The sequence below is a fragment of the Aquarana catesbeiana genome, linkage group LG02 (assembly GCF_042186555.1).
Source record: "Aquarana catesbeiana isolate 2022-GZ linkage group LG02, ASM4218655v1, whole genome shotgun sequence".
Classification (NCBI taxonomy): domain Eukaryota; kingdom Metazoa; phylum Chordata; class Amphibia; order Anura; family Ranidae; genus Aquarana; species Aquarana catesbeiana.
Genome location: NC_133325.1, coordinates 455,425,383 through 455,445,028, shown reverse-complemented (window position 1 = coordinate 455,445,028; position 19,646 = coordinate 455,425,383). Strand labels below are relative to the sequence as shown.

Genomic DNA, 19,646 nt, shown 5'->3' with positions numbered 1-19,646 from the left:
GACACTTTATTTCCCAGCAAGGCATTTTCTGTACATGCTGAAAAGGACTGGTAAACAATCATACTTTAAATTATATTTGACAATAACACCACTTTACTGTGCTGTAAAATAGGATTTTAGTACTGTTACCATTGAAATCTGTTTCTTGGAGTACATTACAGACACAAATTTCCTTTGGATGGTTTGGAAAAGAACATTGGGAGGGAAGGACGAGGTTTTGATTAAAGTGAAAGGCAGAGAGCACCTCTGGGAGTAAGGAGGTGTTAGACCTCAAGACAAATATTCTACCTGTGCAACAAGAATGGGCACTTACAAGACAAAGGCTTCTAATTTAGAGACCCTTTGAACAGAGGTGACAGCAACAAGAAAGACCGCCTTACAAGTTAAAGACAAGGATCTATCCCTAATAGATTCAAAAGGCAGCTTCTAAAGAGCCAAGAGAAATGGATTAAGGTCCAGTGAGGACACAGGAGAGCGAATGTGGGTAAGATGTGCGATATGACCTGAACAATGCCCATGCCTAAAGGAGTGAATGACCAAAGGTCTCTTAAATAGAACTGTCATGACCAAGATTTGTTCTTTGATGGTACTTAAAGCCAGAAGCCAATCCAGACTGGTCTGCAGGAAATACAGACCACTGCCCAGAGAGTACTTTCTAGCAGGAAAAGATCCTCGACTTGAGCTTCTGGTGTAGTTGTAGACTTTGCAAGTCGTCGGCTTTTAATCCTTCAACAGAGTAGGGTTAAACGAGTCTGAAACGGCCGTCTCAAATGAACGTGGCTTCAACCAATAAAGCCAGCGACCGAGAACCAGGATGGAACCAAAAGCAAAACATTTTTGCTGTAACTGCTTATAAAGTATGAGCTGGAGCATGGCTTCAATTTGTTAGTGGTTCTAAATCTGCTAATATGTTGCTGTGCTCATTCATCCAGAGTTCTCTCACACTAATACAGGTGGTATGTTACTGGCCAGACCACCAAGTGAAAACAGCAGGGAAAAAGCATAAAAAAATCAAACAGATGCAGCCACCACTAATAATTGGCAAGTTGCAATACATTACATATTTAGTTTTGGGTTTAAATACCACTTTTAAAGAGTAACTCCTTTAGTTGGGAAAAAAAACAAATTCCCCTCTGAGTGATCTATATTTAAGGCTGCATTTACACCTGAGCGTTTTTAGCTCATAAAACGCCTGAAAAATGCCCAACAAGCAAAATCCCATTCATTTCAATGGCACCTGTTCACATCTGAGCGTTGTGTCACCTGAAGCAAAACTCCCTGAGCTCAAAAAAGAGCTTCGTTGAGGCAGATTACAGGCATTTTTCTGCCTTTTACATTGGCGACCTGTACAAAATTGCAGTAAAAATGCCAGACGGTCAGTTTTGAATGCAGCCTAAAGCAACGATTTTAATAAACTGTTGCATTTTGAGAATTGTCAATCAGCTGCTAGATATCATGGTGTCAGTAGACTCAGGTTGCTCTAATGTTAAGCAGCAATGTACACAGCGTCAAAAACAGGGTCGCTATGATATCCTTTCAATTTGGATGAAATTTCTTCTATAGGTACGTCATGAACTAAGAAAGGAGGAGAACAATCATCCTTGGCCAGTGTCTAGTCAACTGAAGGTAGCAGCATATAAACCAGTCATAATGATTTAAGTGTGTGTGCGCCCCATACTGTAGGATTAGGAAATACATATTTAAATGGACCATTTCCCATCTGTTGTAATTTTACTGCATTAATGTCTATGTGAAACAAGTGATTTTAATTAGATGATTACTATATAAATTTCAAACAGACTATTTAAAGGCTAAAACATTACCTTGGTTGAAATAACCTTTAGGAGGATACAGCTGTAGGATTGCAGGTAATCAACGTTGTACATCTGAAAAATACAAAGAATAAATTATTAAAAAAAAGTGTTACTTTGACAATTTTTTAAGTTTGGGATAAGTTTACAGACGGCCATGTACCACCCAGATTTCAGCTGCTGCTTTTTTGGAGGAAAAAAAAAGGAAGAGTGCTGATGTATAACAATGTGCTGCTTTCTTCATCACCACTACATTTTTGGCCCCTTATATACAATAAAGTCAAAATGCCCTCCACATATATAGCCCTCTCTGCAGCAAAAACATACCAAGTTGCTTCCTTCTAACAGTCCAACAGTGAAAATACTATTAATTTTTTTTTTGACAGCATAGCTACATAAGAGCCTCCAAACAGAGAATATCTTTAACCACTTGCCCACCAGGCCAATTCTGACATTTCTCTCCTACATGTAAAAATCATCTTTTTTTGCTAGAAAATTATATAGAACCCCCAAATAATATATATGTTCTTTTAGCAGAGACCCTAGAGAATAAAATGGTGGTCATTGTAACTTTTTATCTCGCACGGTATTTGCGCAGCAATTTTTCAAGCGCGTTTTTTTTGTGGGGTTTCAACACCGTTTTCATATGTGGGCAAGACTTACGTATGCGTTCGCTTCTGTGTGTGAGCACACGGGGACAGGGGCACTTTAATTTTTTTTTTTTTTGTCAATTTTACTTAAAATTTTCGAATTTGACACTTTAAAAAAAACAGTTTTGAACACTTTTATTCTTATTACAAGGATTGTAAACATCCCTTGTAATAGGAATATGGCATGACAAGACCTCTTTACAGTGAGATATGGGGGTCGATAAGACCCCACATCTCACCTATGGGCTGGGAAGCCTAAAATAAAAAAAAAACAAAAAAAAAAAAAAAAAAACGATCACGGCTTCCCAGCTGAGGCGGCACCGTTTTTTTTAATGCAGAGACCGGGTGTGACATCATAACATCGCGCCCAGCTTCCAACGATCTGGTCTGCCAGAAATCTCTATGGTGGACATCCGGGGCCTGCGGATCCGTTCTCCGAATCACCGATCGCAGAGGTGAGTCGGTAGAAGCACCGGAGGACGGCGGGAGGGACGTCCCCTCTGGCTGCCTGCAAGAGCAATCTAGCGGCTGACCAGCTGTCATGATCGTCCTTATGGTGTAGGAAATCGCCGATATCTGAATGATGCCTGTAGCTTCAGGCATCATTCAGATATACCACCACAAAGCACAGGACGTCCAGCCGTCGGCAAGTGGTTTAAAACTACACATTTTCTTACACATAAGCTCTACCGAAAAGAGCAGGCCAGCCCGAGTTCTGATCCTACTTTTCCAGCAGAGATCACTTGACCGAGTGCTTAGCCTTTTGGTTACATAGGTGACACAGGAGGAACCCCAGAGAAAAGGAATACTGTTATGTAGTGACAGAGAAACTGTTTTGTGATGACAAAATTAAAATTATGATTTAAAATAAAGGTTAGGGTGTCCATGCATTACCATTTGTTTATAGACTAGAATATTGAGATGCCAAGCAGTTACCGACGAGCCATCATATTACTCTTGACTTATATCGCATACATCTTTTGACATTAACACACGTTTTTATTATAGGGCAGCAGTGTGGCTAAGTGCACTTCTACCAAGCAGCCCTAGGCTCATCGGTTCAAATCCAAACCACGACACTACCTGCATGGGGTTTGCATGTTCTCCCTGTGCCCACACTTCAAAAGACATGCTGCTAGGTTAATTGGCTCATGTCTAAATTGACCCTAGTATATGTACAAGTTAGGGACCTTAGATTGCTAGCTCCTAGGAGGCAACAACTGATGTGAGAGAATATATATATATATATATATATATATATATATATATATATATATATATATATATAAGATAGAGTGTGAGAGAGAGATACCGTATTTATCGGCGTATAACACGCACCCCAAGTTTAGGAGGGAAGTTGAAGGGGGAAAAAAAAAAACAAAAAAAAAACTTACATTTAAATGCCCATCAGTGCAGCCTTGCCCCAGTGCAGCCTTCGATCCTGTGCTTCAAAATCGCCGACCGCAATTTGAAAATGGCGCCGAAATACACAGAGCCGGTCCTCGGCTCTTCTCGGCGGCTCTCGTTCACTTTCGGCTCCACTCGTATTCCCGCCCAGGATGGGCGTGATTGTGAGCGGGGCTATCCGAACCTAGCCGAGTACACTCGGCTAGGTTCGGCCGGCGCTCGAGTGAAGCCAAAAGTGGCCGAGAAGAGCCGAGGACCGGCTCTGTGTATTTCGGCGCCATTTTCAAATCGCGGTCTGCAATTTTGAAGATCTGGCAGCTCAGGATCGCAGGGGATCAGCGTATAACACGCACCCGCGATTTTCCCCTGATTTTAAGGGGAAAAAAGTGTGTGTTATACACCGATATATAGATATAGATATAGATATATATCTATACACACACACACAAAGCTCTGCGTGAATTGTCAGTGCTATATATAGAGAGACGGGTGTATTGCGGCCGCGAGGTGAAAGCATCTGGAAGCGAGCGTACATCTGCTGTACAGAGGATACTCCGCATAGAGAGTCCGGGGACATCTAGCAATTCAAGTTCATAGACCCAGGGCTGGGGATAAGAGCCACAGGCACTCACGATCTCCTTAAAGAGATCTAACAAGCTGGTAAGCGGCAGTAATATTACAGGTGGAGGAACTTTCCTGTCGCACTCTATCACATCCTTTTTGGTGTTGTGGTCGCATGTCACTACTATTTAGAGGGCTGAAATATCACCACTTTGAAGATCACTATGAACTGTACATTCAGTGGGGCTTCTATCTAACAGCCCATCGGAGTGGACTTAACTTTCAGAAGTTTTTTTAATTTATTTTGTTTTTTTATTTAATCATTTTCTGCACATTTCACTTGTAATTGCATTTAATATTTATGTAATAGTGTGACATATGGAGTCTTTACTAGAGGTCGACCGATATTTGGCTTTTTTTACTTAATCGGCATCAGCCGATTGTGCTGATAAAAAAAGCCGATTATAACTTCAGCAGGACTTGCAAATGTCTTCTGTAATAGAAGTCAATGCAAGTTGTCTGAAAGTTATCTGTGGAGAGGATTCTCTCCTCCCTGGGCAGCCTGCCAAGTCTGATAAGAAGATACATTGTATCTTTTCAGGTTCTTTTTTCAATGAGCTGAACTCTGTGTGTAGAAGCTCTCAGTTTAACCATTTAAAGACAATCTTTTCTGACACTTGTTGCTTACAAGTAAAAATTCTGTATTTTCTGCTAGAAAATCACTTCGAACCCCCAAACATTATATATATATATTTTTTTTAGCAGAGACCCTAGGGAATAAAATAGCAGTTGTTGCAATATTTTATGTCACACGGTATTTGCGCAGCGGTCTTTCAAACGCAATTTTTAAAAAAAAAAATACACTAATGAAATTTAAAAAAAATAAGCAGTAAAGTTAGCCCATTTTTTTTTCGTCCAAAAGTTTTGATTACCTGTTTTTGTGTATTTCATATTTAAGATATCTTTTTTTTTTTTTAAATCTAAATTATACATACAAGTGAACTGATTGGAGGTTTGTTTTGTTTAATAAATGTTAAAAAATTTCTGTATTACTTAAGGTTGCTTTCACACTGGAGCGGGCATGCGTTGACGGTAAAACGCTGTTGGTTTTAGCGGCGCTTTACCGTCATTTTAGCGCCGCTATTCGGCTGCTAGCGGGGCGCTTATAACCCAGCTAGCGGCTGAGGAAGGGGTTAAATGCGCCCCTGAATCGCTGCTGCCGACGCTTTGGCAGCAGTGCGCATTCATTTCATTGGGCAGGAGTGGTGGAGGAGCGGTATACACCGCTCCAAAGATGCCGCTTGCAGGACTTTTTTTAAACATCCTGCCAGCGCATCGCCTCAGTGTGAAAGCACTCGAGCTTTCACACAGACTGCAGGGGAGACATTTTACAGGCACTTTACAGGTGCTATTTTTAGCCCAAAAGCGCCTGAAAAACACCCCAGTGTGAAAGTGGTCTGTTAGATTTTGAGAGATGAAGGGAAAAAAAAAAAAAAAAAAAAAAAAAAAAAAAAAAAATCGGCCTAATATATCGGCCCAAAAAAAAAAAAAAGCGGCATCTTACACCGGCCACCGCGATTTCTAAATATCGGCATCGGCCAGAGAAAAACCCATATCGGTCGACCTCTAGTCTTTAACATCTCTATTCATTTAGATGAACACTTTTCAAAGCACATTTTTTGATCACCAAAATTATATAGCGCAGCTTTTTTTTATGTTAAGTGCTATATATGTACCTGTAATATAGAACTAAAATAAATTACACAAAAGAGAAACTATTGCAAATCACTCCAGTAGGCCATATCAGATTTCATGAACAGGCATGAATGAAAGTTTCAACATGGTCACCATGTAAAACAAACTGCAAAGATAGCCTGAACAAATGGATTACATCAACAGCTGGTAACCATCAATACAAAAATGCCCCAGTCACCAACTCACAGCTGCTGTGGCTTAACTAACCAGCATTGTAGGTCATGAATTTCTTAAACACAAAATGACTATTGAATATAAAAATAAAAAGCTCCATGAATTTCAGGATAACAAATGGCAACATGGTGTCGAAAATTCATAATGGTAATTAATTATATTTGAATCCAGTAGGTATGATAGCTGTTTCTGCAACCTATTCCTTTCACCACTTGTGCAAAAACAAATATTTTTTTTGGCCTACTTGTCACATAGTGAAATCAGGAATGTTAGACAGCTGAAGCAAGCCGTAAACACCAGTTCCACTGTTCTGCATATCATTATCAGCCCATAAGTTCATGTAAGTAAAATGTGCAGCTACTTGACCGACAAGAGACCTCGATCATACTATACAGTATTGTCAGGGAAGGAAAATTCCCTAAAAACCTCTGCCATCCAGGGCATCCTTGTGGGGTTAGATGTGCCAAGCCAGAAACACTCCACTTGCCCACTAAGAGCTCCAATTCCCCTACATCACTGCCAGTCATTGCCACCAATTGGCTCTCAACCCAAACCTCACCTACATTGGCAGAAGCCCAAGGAAAGATCTGAAAAGCAGAGCCTTGCCACCAGAGGACGACAATGCTTTCGTACAACACTACCTGAAGACTGGCCAGCTGATTGGCAACAGAACAAAGCCCAGTCCATTTTGTGGGATGCCATTTCTTTTCCAGGGCATATAGGGGGCATCCAGTGACTCGCCTGGCCAGCAATTAAATGTGTCCCGTGTACCGTTTAAAGTAGAAATCCTGAGTCCTTTGCCCCTGGATACCCTAGCAGCAGTGTTCTGGTGCTGTTGGGGTTAAAATCAATGGCTGCGCCTATAGCAAGCACTCGAAAAAGTCCCGACTATGCCTGACCTTTCTGCCCCAATCAGTGTCAGTACTACAGGTTCCCACAATGCATTCAATTTAATAGTCAGATGAGGTGGATCTTCAATGACCTGTCCATCCCCACCAACCGAAACTGTATCACATTTGTTAATGGCAGCCCTTTTAGGGGGTTTATAAGAGGGTTTTTTTTCCCCCCTTTTAAAATAACAAACATGGTATATTTATCTGCTCTGTGTAATGGGAAAGAATATTTGGGAGATATGGGACTTTAAGGGTGCATTGTGACAGGAAACTAAATCAACAGTATATTTAAAAAAAAATTATATACAAATTTTATTAAATCGTAAAATCAATACATACAATCATAGCCATAAGTGTGTGCAAAACATCCTATTAAAAAGGACAATGATTTACTTTAATCACGTTCATGTTTTCTACATGTTACTTCTTCAGGAAAGAATGTGACAATTTATTTATTAGGTATAAGAACCTGTAATCAGTCAACTTTATTTGTGCCATAAAAACAAAAACAAAAATTAATACATTGAATATAGGCATATAATATCTTATTGTATACATATGGCTGCATTTACACACATGGTGAATGACTCCCAAACAAAAAAAAACAAAAAAAAAAAAACTCCTCCTACCTCTTGGACTATAGGAGCCTGAATAGAATTAAAAAATGAACAGGGAATGGGATCCAGCGATACACTACTTCTGCATAACCATATGCGCCAATATATTGCTGGGTCACCCGTAGGGAGGGGTAGAGAACAATATGATAACCAATACCAGAGGTAACCTGTCAATATAAACGAATATACACATTAGGTTAACTGGATAGGAGTATAATATGAAAGTTCATGGCAGGGATATATACATATGCTCAACTAACTCACTCATACCAGGTTTATCTTAAAGAGTATTATAAACTGGGCAGTATACTGGCCTATATGGTTATGCGGAAGTAGTGTATCGCTGGATCCCATTCCCTGTTCATTTTTTAATTCTATTCAGGCTCCTATACTCAGTCCAAGAGTAAGGAGTTTTTTTTTTGTTTTGTTTGGGAGTCATTCACCATGTGTGTAAATGCAGCCATATGTATACAGTAAGATATTATATGCCTATATTCGATGTACTAATTTTTGTTTTTATTGCACAATTAAACGTTGACTGACTACAGATTCTTATACCTAATGAATTGTCACGTTCTTTCCTGAAGAAGCCACATGGCTAAACATGTAGAAAACATGAACGTGCTTACAGTAAATCATTCTCTTTAATAGGATGTTTTGAACACACCTATGGCTATGATTGTATGTATTGATTTTATGATGTTCATTTAATAAAATTTGTATATAATTTTTTTTAATATACTGTCGGATTAGTTTCCTGTCGCAAAGCCTTAAAGTCCCATAGCTCCCAAATATTTTTTCCTACTTAACAAGGAATGTTGGTGTTATGTGGGCAGAGACCAGTATCAAGATCTACATATTCTATTATGCTCTGTGTAATGGTTTTGCACAGAGCAGCCCCAATCCGTCTGTTCTCCCCCCCCCCCCCCCGCTGAGTACCCCATAGCAAGCTGCTTGCTCACTCCCGAACTGCTTCTGTATGTCTGAGAAGGACCCACCTTTGGCTCCTGCTGTATCTCGGCCATAGAGGGGGCAGGAGAGCTTCTGCTCTTGTGCATATTGGGATCTGGTGAGTATTTGGGGGGGGGAATGGAGTTGCACACTGAAGGTTTTGTTTTACCTTCATGCATAAAGGGAAAAAAAAAAAAAAAAACCTTCAGTCTTTACTGTAGAACCACGTTAAGAGCCATGGGCTGAAAAGTCAGGCCAATCGTTGGGTAAATACGGCACTGCATGAGAACGTAGCAGCTATTGACTGTATGGACAGCCAACATTGCGCAAGATAAATTGAACAAAGATCTGCTAGCATGAACGAACCTAGCTCAGTTTGTCTTGTGCAATCTTGCCAGTCACATTGGCAAGCCAATAGCCATTCCCTCACAGCATCAGCTGACAATAGCCACACCATTTCAGTGCCTGCCTCAATACCGGCAACAGCTTTATCAGCCTGCTAGTGAAACTACATTGGAAAGTGTGGTTATCAGTGCGGGTGCCATTAGGGATTAATGACACCTGTCCACGGGCCCCACATGTCACTGTGTGGGTGGTTGGGAATTTGTGTGGGTCCAAAGCAGCACCACTCCCACACAGGTGTGAACCTAACATAATAGACTTTGTACTTTTCTTTTTTCATAGTAAGTGTCAATGTCAAAGCATCACTATGCAAAGAACACCCAATCTAGTGCAAGCAAAACATGATTGGATTATAGAAATCAGCAGAGCTTTACCTCATTTACTAATCTCTGGAGAAAATGAGTGCAACCGCACAATTTGCTGTTAGTAAATCAAACACCAAAGTCTTTGTGACCAAAAAAATTCAAGTTAGACTTACCGGTAACTTGTTTTCTAATAGTCTTTCAGGACAGCACCCGAGAGATTATGGCTCCTCCTCCAAAAAGGAAACACCTCATAATTCCAAGCTTTAACAGGAGGTCTCCACGCAGCTTCCTTCAGTAGTTTGTAGAGCAGCTCCAGCACCAGCTACAATACATAAGGGACAGTTATATCATAGTATTACAAAAAAAAAAAAAAAAAAAAAAAAAAAAAGGGGCGTGTTACTGCTGTTCTGAAAGACTATTGGAAAACAAGATACCGGTAAGTCTAACTTGAATTTTCCCAAAACGTCTTTCAGGACAGCACACGAGAGGATAATCAAGACTTACCCCATTTAGGGCGGGACAACAGCCTGCAAGATTTTCCTTCCAAAAGCCTGGTCCCCAGCCATCAGGAGGTCTAATCTATAATGAGGGGCAAAGGTCGTCAGACGGGACCATGTAGCTGCCTTACAAATCTGTTCGGGGGTGGCACCAGCTTTTTCTGCCCAACTTGTCGCCAAAGCTCTTGTAGAATGAGCCAACTGGACTCTCCTGGCCTGAAAGAGAATAGGCCTCTGTGATCGCCATTCTCAACCACCTGGCAATGGTTCCTCTGGTAGCTTGTCTACCTTTTACTACCAGAATATGAAACAAATAATGTGTCTGAACACCTAAAGTCCTTAGTGGCTTCCAGGTAACTCAAGACTGCTCTTTTAACATCCAAGGTATGGAATTCTTCTTTCCCGATGGATTAGAGCAAAACGTAGGAGGTATCATCTCCCGAGCTCGATTTTGGACCGAAGCGACCTTCGGTCCAAAATTAGGATCTGTCTTCAGAACAATTCAGTCTGAAGAGATAGAAAAAAAAAATGGCTCCCTGATTGAAGAATTGGTGAGCTTCAAGCCTGGTCAAAGTAAAGTTTTCAAAGTAATCAGTCTCAGGGAGGCTAAATTAATAGGTTCAAATGGTTCCCTGGCCAGGGCCTATAGAACAACCGATAAGTCCCATCTTGGACAGCTTCTGATCACTACCGGTCTGGACTGGATGAAGGCTTTGAAGAAACTGATCACTAGGGATTCTGATGAGATCGATTTTTCCAAAAATAACCCCAGTGCAGCAACTTGAACTTTAGGGGACTGACTAAGCCCTTATCCGCTACTTCCTGCAGGAATTCCAAAATAGAAGATGCTTTTAAGGATCTGCTGGATGCAGTGCACCGGGAGTTGAAAACTCTCCAAACTTTGGAATAAATTGCTCAGGTAACACTTACTGCTAGATAGGAGGGTAGCAACAAATCTCTCAGAAAACCCCTTCTTCCTTAGGAGCTGCTCTTCAGAAGCCAAGCTGTGAGCTTTAGCTTTGCTACTTCCTGGTGAAGTAAGGGACCTTGTATCAGCAGGTCTTGTCTCAACGGAAGGTGCCAATACGGTTCAAGTTGTATCTGGAGATGGGTTGAAAACCAAGCTCTCTTGGACCAAGAGTGATGATGATTACTGTTGAATCCTCCTTTTGGATTTTCCTTATGACCTAAGGGATAAGCTGAAAAAGGGGGAAAGGCGTAGCAAAGGTGAAAATTCCAATTGTGCGCCAGAGCATCTAACCCCAGGGATCGCTCGGTTCTGTTCAGGGAGAAGAGAGACACCTGTGCATTTTCCTGAGTTGCAAAAAGATCCTCTTTTGGCTGCCCCATTTCCACGATCGTATGGAAGATTTCCGGGTTCAATCGCCACTCTGCCTTGTACACCTGGTTTCTGCTAAGGAAGTCTGCTACCCTGTATAGTCCCTTTTAGATGGACCACAGACAATGATAGAATATGGAGCTCTGCTCATTTTAGAATACTTCCTGCTAGGCTCTGAAGAGCTCTGCTTCTGGTGCCCCCCTGTTTATGTAGGCCACTGCTGTGGCGTTGTCTGACCCCTGCACTTCTCTGGCAAATGTCAGCAAAGCCATTTCTATTGCTTTTAGTTCCCTCAAATTCGAGGGTCTTACTGCTTCTCTTGTGGACCATAAGCCTTGAGCCCATGACCACTCATGTGAGCCCACCAACACCAGGAGCTGGCATCCGTTGTTAACCTTAACTGGACCAGGAAGGAACATAACAGACCTGATGTAAACCTTGTCCGGTTCTTTCACCACCAAAGACTCCCTTTCACCGAGGTGGGGATTCTCACTAGCGAATCTTGCTGGTGACCCCAGACTTTTCACTTCAAACCCCTGCAAGGTTTCTTGTTAAGTCTTGCCCATTGAACTGCAGGTATGGGAGAGGTCAGGGTTCCCAATGGTGACATGACCTTCCTGATGGACAGGACTAGATACGTGCAAGTAGAACCCTTGGAAGAACTCTCTTTTAGGGACCGGAACAATGACTCTGGGATCTCAGTTCCTGAATAAGGGACTTCATGGCGAGAGCCTTGGCTGGATTCCTTGGTGCGTTTGTCAACAAGAATCTTTCTTTCTCGAACATCACGGGACACAGAGCCACAGTAATTACTGATGGGTTATATAGGTATCACTGGTGATTGGACACTGGCACACCCTATCAGGAAGTTCAACCCCCTATATAATCGCTCCCCCTTGCAGGGATACCTCAGTTTTTACGCCAGTGTCTTAGGTGATGGACGTGTAAAGATGTCCTGTGCTGAGCTCCAAAGGGAATATCCTAAGATCCTATACTGGGGCAAGCCAGGCGAACCGGATCCATTCAAAGTGTCTTTTCATGGCCGAATTGAATGGTACCCGGGCCTCGTGTCCGAAGAAACGAGGTTTTACCCATAATGCTTCTCTTTTTAGAGAGCTGGACCCCGCAGATCAGAAAATGGCTTTAAACTTCCTAATTTCTGGCGAGGTGCTTTACGGTCCCAGAACTGTTGGATCCCCCTACTGATGGGGGCCCCAGTCTGACGGTTTTTTCAAACGGAGCCCACCGTGAGAGGTGAAGATTGGGTCTGTGTAAACAGCACCCTGCGGCTGGATAAGGTAAGAGGAGATTCCACAGAATTTTTGAGTTCTAGTGGCTTTTCTCCTTTAAGGTAAATGCATGCTATGCCTATTGTGACCACTGGGGGCTGCCAAGAGCACAAACCTACACATGCTGACTGACTGTCTCAGGTGTTCAGCGCTGATTATGTCCCAGCATCTCAAAGCAGGCAAGGTGGAAAGGGGGATTTCTCATGTTTGAATGTTCCCCCCAGGCTAGAGAGGGGCCACAGGGGTCTAGAAAGTGGTTATACCACCCGGGCTCTGCGGCCTAATGGCCACCATCTCTGAAGATAGCCGTTCAGGCAGATCTTGTTACCTCACCTCCCCCCCCCCCTCCCCCCTCCCGTTCAGGCAGATCTTGTTACCTCCCCCCCCCTCCCCATCCCCCCCCCCCCCCAGCCTTTTCTCCAGAAGCATGACAGGAGAGTCGGCAGTGCGGGAAGCGCTCGTTTTTTTCAAAACTCGAGGGGGGGGGGGCGGTAGAGGAGGGGGCGGGACGTCAGCACAGAGTGTTTAGACTCCCACTCAGGCCAGCTGCAGGCTATTAAAGGCACTCTGTACAGGTGCACTCAGCCTTCTGAGAGACACAGAGCTGACGGTCGCATGTAAGGTGGGACACAGGCATTCTCCTAGGCAGCATTTACTGAAGTAACACCAGACTGAGCATTGGGTAGCAAGGCTTTTAGCCAGACTACATCGCTCAGCGGGCAGTGTTCATTTGTATACCTCACACCTTGTTGCTTTGCACTATGGGTAGAAGAGGTTCAAGCACCCCAGGAACCAGAGACACTAGGGGATCTCGTTCAGGTTCTGAGGGCCCACTGTCGGCAGCATCCTCCCCCCCCTAAAGATGGGCCAGGGACGGCGGGCCAGGGAGAGCCATCGGGGTCAGGGGCTACACCTGCTTCTGGCACTTCAGCCCCTGTATATATTACACAAGAGGTTTTTTCCTCAACCATTAATGGTCTAGAGGAAAGATTAATGGCCGTGATTACGTCTTCACTCAGTGGAAGAAAACGCACTAGGCTTTCCTCTGTTCCCCAAGACCCTCAGACAGAGGAGCTCTGGGATAAAGGAGATGAATCCCTTTCAGAGGATCGGGATGGGATGGATGATTCCTCTTCGGAGGATTCAGGTGGAGAGGGACCCTCTGCGACTTCCCAAGAGGAGAAAGTCTTAGTGCAGATCCTCACTGGATTGGTCCGCTCCACATTTAAGTTGCCCATACCTGAAACTGCTAAAGAATCCTCTTCTGCTTTGGGGTCACTGAAACCTTTCCAAGCAGCACATGCTTTTCCTGTTCATACTTTACTTGAAAAGCTTATTTATTCTGAGTGGGATCACCCAGACAAACGTTTTTTTCCGCCGGGAAAGTTTAACACTTTATCCGATGGAAGAAAAGTTTATTAAAATGTGGGGAATACCGGCTATTGATGCCGCCATTTCCTCCGTAAATAATAGCCTGACTTGTCCTGTAGACAATGCTCAGATGCTCAGGGATCCTGTAGATAAAAGGATGGAATCCCTATTGAAGGATGTTTTCTCCTTAGCAGGATCAGTGGCCCAACCTGCAGTAGCAGCGATTGGAGTCTGTCAATACTTAAGAGACCAAGTTAAGCAGGTCATCAAAGGATTACCTGAACAGCAGGCCCAGGGGTTTGCTAACCTTCCAGCGGCCTTATGCTTTGTGGTTGACGCCATTAGAGATTCTATCGTGCAAACCTCCCGTCTTTCACTGGGGTTGGTGCATATACGTAGAATCCTATGGTTGAAAAATTGGTCAGCCGAAGCACCATGTAAGAAGCTACTGGCTGGGTTTCCATTTCGTGGTGCAAGGTTGTTTGGAGAGGACTTGGATAACTATATCAAGAGAATCTCTGGTGGGAAAAGCACTCTCTTACCTGTCAAGAAGAAGAGTAAGCGTCCCTCTTTCAAACTGACTCTATCCCCAGCGCCGGGGGCAGTCTCGACGGCCGCCTCCATCGGGGTCCAGAGACAAGAGTCAACCCCAGGGACAAAAGAAGTCCTGGGGAAAGAAGCCTACTAGGCAAAACACTAAGACCTCTGCATGAGGGGGCGCCCCCGCTCACTCGAGTGGGGGGAAGACTGGGACAGTTCTCAGAGCTCTGGCACGAGGACTTCCAGGACAGATGGGTAGTCTCCACGGTAACCTTAGGGTACAAGCTGGAGTTTCAGGAATTCCCTTCTCCTCGGTTCCTCAGATCAAATGTTCCCAGAGACCCAGAGAAGAAGCAGTCGCTCCTTCTAGCGTTAGAGCGACTTTTGTCGCAGGAGGTCATTATGATAGTTCCCGCAAAGGACCAGGGATTGGGCTTCTATTCCAACCTTTTTATGGTCCAAAAGCCAAATGGGGATGTCAGGCCCATTTTGGACTTAAGGGATCTGAACCGATTCCTAAGGATTCAATCCTTCCGCATGGAATCAATTCGAACAGTAGTTCCCACCCTGCAGGGAGGAGAATTTCTGGCATCAATAGACATCAGAGATGCATATCTGCATGTGCCCATTTTTCCTGCTCATCAGAAGTTTCTGCGCTTCGAGGTAGGAGGGCGCCATTTCCAGTTTGTGGCTCTGCCTTTTGGGATAGCCACTGCACCTCGAGTGTTCACAAAGATCTTGGCTCCTCCTCTAGCCAGATTAAGGGCTCAGGGTATAGCTGTCATAGCATACCTAGACGACCTGTTCTTGATAGACCGGTCGGTAGCCTCTTTGAATGGAAACTTGAGGACCACGGTCAGGTATCTAGAACACCTGGGTTGGATCCTCAACTTAGAAAAGTCTTTCCTAAAACCAGTAAGAAGACTGGAGTATTTAGGTCTGATTATAGATACAAGCCAGGAGAAAATATTTCTACCCCAGGCAAAGATCACTGCTTTGAGAGAGCTGATTCTGACAGTAAGGACCAAGAAGGGTCCCTCAGTCCGCCTTTGTATGAGGCTACTAGGGAAGATGGTGTCTTCATTCGAAGCAGTTCCCTATGCTCAGTTTCACTCAAGAATGCTGCAACACAGCATTCTGTCGACCTGGAACAAGAAGGTTCAGGCATTAGACTTTCCGATGCATCTGTCGCATGCGGTGCGTCAGAGCCTCAATTGGTGGCTCATACCCGAAAACCTGCAGAAGGGGAAATCCTTTCTACCGGTTACCTGGACGGTGGTAACAACAGATGCCAGTCTGTCAGGTTGGGGAGCAGTTCTGGAACAGGCTGCAGTCCAAGGGGTATGGTCCAAGACAGAGAGGACCTTACCCATCAACATTCTGGAGATCCGGGCGATACATCTAGCTCTAAAAGCCTGGACTATCAGGCTACAGGGTTGTCCGGTCAGGATCCAGTCCGACAATGCCACAGCAGTGGCTTATGTCAATCATCAGGGAGGCACCCGGAGCCGAGCTGCTCAAAAAGAGGTGAACCAGATCTTAGTCTGGGCAGAGATGCATGTGCCATGCATATCGGCAGTTTTCATCCCGGGAATAGAGAATTGGCAGGCGGACTATCGAAGTCGCCAGCAGTTACTTCCAGGGGAATGGTCTCTGCATCCCGACGTCTTTTGGGCCATATGCCAAAGATGGGGGATTCCAGATGTAGATCTCTTTGCATCCCGATTCAACAAAAAGATAGACAGATTTGTGGCAAGGACAAAAGATCCTCTTGCATGCGGGACGGATGCGTTGGTGATTCTTTGGCATCGGTTCTCACTGATTTACGCATTCCCGCCTATTCTGCTACTACCACGACTCCTTCGCAGGATCAGGCAGGAAAGGAAGTCGGTACTTCTGGTGGCCCCCGCTTGGCCCAGAAGGACTTGGTATGCAGAAATAGTAAGGATGACGGTGGGTTCCCCGTGGACCCTACCGGTACACCCAGACCTGTTATCTCAGGGTCCAGTGTTCCATCCTGCCTTACAAACGCTAAATTTGACGGTTTGGCTATTGAGACCCACGTTCTGAAGAGTCGTGGGCTCTCAGGTCCTGTCATATCTACCTTGATTAATGCAAGGAAGCCAGCTTCCAGGATGATTTATCATAGAGTCTGGAAGGCTTATATAACCTGGTGTGAATCCAGAGGTTGGCATCCCAGGAAATATGTCATAGGTAGAATCCTTGATTTTCTACAGATGGGATTAGAGATGAAGCTGGCCTTGAGTACCATCAAGGGCCAGGTTTCTGCTTTATCAGTATTATTTCAGCGGCCACTTGCTTCGCATTCTTTGGTCCGAAACTTTATGCAGGGGGTGATGCGTCTTAATCCTCCGGTTAAAGTGCCCCTAAACCCCTGGGACTTGAATTTGGTCCTGGCTGTGTTACAGAAACAGCCTTTTGAACCAATAAGTCAGATTCCTTTGGTCTTGTTGACAAGGAAATTAATTTTTCTGGTGGCCATCTCTTCTGCTAGAAGAGTATCAGAATTAGCAGCTCTTTCCTGTAAGGAGCCTTATTTGATTATACACAAGGATAGAGTGGTACTACGCCCTCATCCTAGTTTTTTACCGAAGGTGGTTTCTGATTTTCATTTAAACCAAGACATTGTTCTACCTTCCTTTTTTCCCAGATCCCTGTTCTCCGGAAGAGAGATCTCTACATTCGTTGGATGTAGTAAGAGCAGTTAAGGCCTATCTAGGGGCAACTACTCAGATCCGCAAGACGGATGTTTTGTTTGTGCTGCCAGAGGGCCCCAATAGAGGACAAGCAGCGTCAAAAGCTACCATTTCTAAATGGATTCGACAGTTGATCATTCAAGCTTACGGTTTGAAACAGAAGATTCCTCCGTTTCAGATCAGGGCACATTCCACAAGGGCTATTGGTGCTTCTTGGGCAGTGAATCACCGGGCCTCTATGGCTCAAATCTGCAAGGCCGCAACCTGGTCTTCAGTTCATACATTCACCAGATTCTATCAGGTGGATGTGAGAAGGCATGAGGATATCGCCTTTGGGCGTAGTGTGCTGCAGGCAGCGGTACAGGGTCCTCAGGTCTGATTGCACCCTACTTGGTCGTGGTTCCCCCCCCTCAGGTAGCATTGCTCTGGGACATCCCATCAGTAATTACTGTGGCTCTGTGTCCCGTGATGTTCGAGAAAGAAAATAGGATTTTTTAAAACAGCTTACCTGTAAAATCCTTTTCTTTCGAAGGACATCACGGGACACAGAGGTCCCGCCCCTCTTCTAATACACTATATTGCTTGGCTACAAAACTGAGGTATCCCTGCAAGGGGGAGGGATTATATAGGGGGTTGAACTTCCTGATAGGGTGTGCCAGTGTCCAATCACCAGTGATACCTATATAACCCCATCAGTAATTACTGTGGCTCTGTGTCCCGTGATGTCCTTCGAAAGAAAAGGATTTTACAGGTAAGCCGTTTTAAAAAATCCTATTTTTTGTAGGTTCTTCCGTGAACTCGATAACATATCCCTGCGAGAGCATGTTTAAAATAAATTGGTTTGGTGTAATGCCTCTCCACTGTGGAAGAAACTCCTGGAGACTTCCTCCGACTGGGAGGAAGGAGTCACTGCGAATTTCCAGAAGTCGCAGGAGGATTGAAGAGCACCTTTGGGCTTCTGGAAAGACCATGGTTTCCTTTTTTCCCTGCATTTTACTTTCCTGGTGTCCTTTGAGGCCGAAAAAAAAATGCTTACAGGTCTGCACCTGCTTCTTCTTGACTGGAAAATATTTATTTTTAATCGACAGTTCGGTCAAGAATGGATTCTAGGATCTGAACAGAAAATCCCCTGCAAAGTGAATGCTACGGCCAGGTTTTTAGCCATAAAGCCCTCCTAGCAGAGTTTGTTAATGCTGCGGACCTAGCCGACATGCGTATGGACTCTGCCAAGGCATCTGCAGTATATGACACTGCTGCAAATAAGGTTGTAAAAGGAGTCCAAAATCTCGTTTTGGGGAATCCGCAGTAACGTGGGCCTTCATCTGGTTAATCCAGTGCTCTAAATTTCCTGGCAACACATGTTGTTGCCATTGCCGGCTTCAGATTGTTCATCACCGATTGCCAGGGCCTTTTAAGAAGTAGGTCCATCCGTTTATCCATGGGCTCCTTTAGCTTGCCCATATATTCAAAGGCAAGGTCAGTTGACTTCGAGACCTGCGAGAAAGCAGAATCCAGTTTTGGAACCTTGTTCCAGATAGTTAGGATTTTCCTCAAACGGGAATGGCTTCTTCTCAGGTTCCAGCCATTCTTTTTTAATCATGTCTGTGATTATCGAATGTACTGGAAAAGTATGGCCTTTGAGTCTCCCTGCCCAGCGTACATGTGCTCATGCATTAAGAGCTCCTTCTTTTCCTCCTCTATCTCCAAGGTAGCGTGGATTACTTTCAAGAGTCCTCCTATCTCTTCTAGTGACAACTTGGCAGCATCTGCTTCATTTTCCTTCTCTTCTGAATCTGATCCATCTGGAGCGAGGGAAGCAGGTTCTTGGGAAGTATCCTGGGAGACTGGACCTCCCGCCTGTATCAGAGAAACCCCTTGGGATTCTGAAGATGGATGCGGAGCCCTAGGCTCCCCTCTCAGGTTTGACCTGAAAGCTGGATAAGGTGGCGCAGAGCTCATCCTTAATGGCTGAAACCAGATCGCCACAAATGGATTGAGACTCCTCCCTGACTAAATCTGCAATACAAGCTGCACAAAGATTTTGTCCAAGCTTCGCTTATTTTCCTTTGCAGTCAGGGCACCTTCTCTTGACTGGTTGAACAGAGCTTTTGGCCTGGACAAACCAAAGAAAAAACAAAAAAACAAAAAAGGACCACACTGAAATGCTGCTGTACAGCATAGGTAAAAACAAACACCCAGGTGCACTAGGAAAGAACCTCTCACTTCCGTGTCCAAGCAAGCCACCACTTTGTGGAGTCCCTTATGCTAGGCAGATAAACTAACCCACTAGCCACTGCACTACACATGCACCGGGGAGAACTCACACCCATAGGAGAAAACGGCCCACGGTAAAAAAAAAAAAAAAAA

At 44.2% G+C, this 19,646-nt stretch overlaps 1 protein-coding gene across 4 annotated transcripts in view; it reads right to left on the bottom strand.

Annotated features, from left to right (window-relative positions):
* The window catches only part of THRAP3 (thyroid hormone receptor associated protein 3), a 113,599-nt gene that overhangs the window by 73,716 nt on the left and 20,237 nt on the right, over positions 1-19,646 (bottom strand). For all 4 annotated transcript variants that reach the window (XM_073615617.1, XM_073615618.1, XM_073615619.1 and 1 more), the window contains exon 2: positions 1,824-1,886. The gene's annotated coding sequence lies outside the window, so the exon portion shown is untranslated. The remainder of the gene's footprint in view (positions 1-1,823; positions 1,887-19,646) is intronic.